Source organism: Sinocyclocheilus rhinocerous, unplaced genomic scaffold, assembly GCF_001515625.1.
Source record: "Sinocyclocheilus rhinocerous isolate Xijiao unplaced genomic scaffold, SAMN03320098_v1.1 scaffold1499, whole genome shotgun sequence".
Taxonomy (NCBI): Eukaryota; Metazoa; Chordata; class Actinopteri; order Cypriniformes; family Cyprinidae; genus Sinocyclocheilus; species Sinocyclocheilus rhinocerous.
In genome coordinates this window covers 32,138-32,596 of record NW_015650016.1, presented here as the reverse complement: position 1 = coordinate 32,596, position 459 = coordinate 32,138, and positions in this window count along the sequence as shown.

The window sequence follows — 459 nt, the reverse complement described above, 5'->3', positions numbered from 1 at the left end:
ATATATATACACACACTCTGACACTTTTTTTTTTATATTTCAAAGATTCTGGAAATGCCCCGTATTATGTGCATACGGTTATGGGGAATTCATACTGAAAAAAAATTATAATAATAATAAATAAAAATAAAAAATAGATATGTATTAAATAAATGTTATAGAATTGTAGAAATATATAATTAAATCAATGCATTTAAAATTTAAAATATTTATGAATATTTTATCATGTAAATTTACAAACACACATATGTATGTACAGTATAATACAAATTTATATAGGTTTGATATTTCAGAGATTATGGAAATGCCCCATATGTTGTGTGTACAGTTATGGGTAATTCATACTGATAAATGAAAATAATTCCTACAAATTCTTACAGTATTATTCTGTTTTAATTCAGCTTAAATTCACAATTCTGTATCCTGCTGCCTCAATTGAAATTCAGGAATTGGATTTGT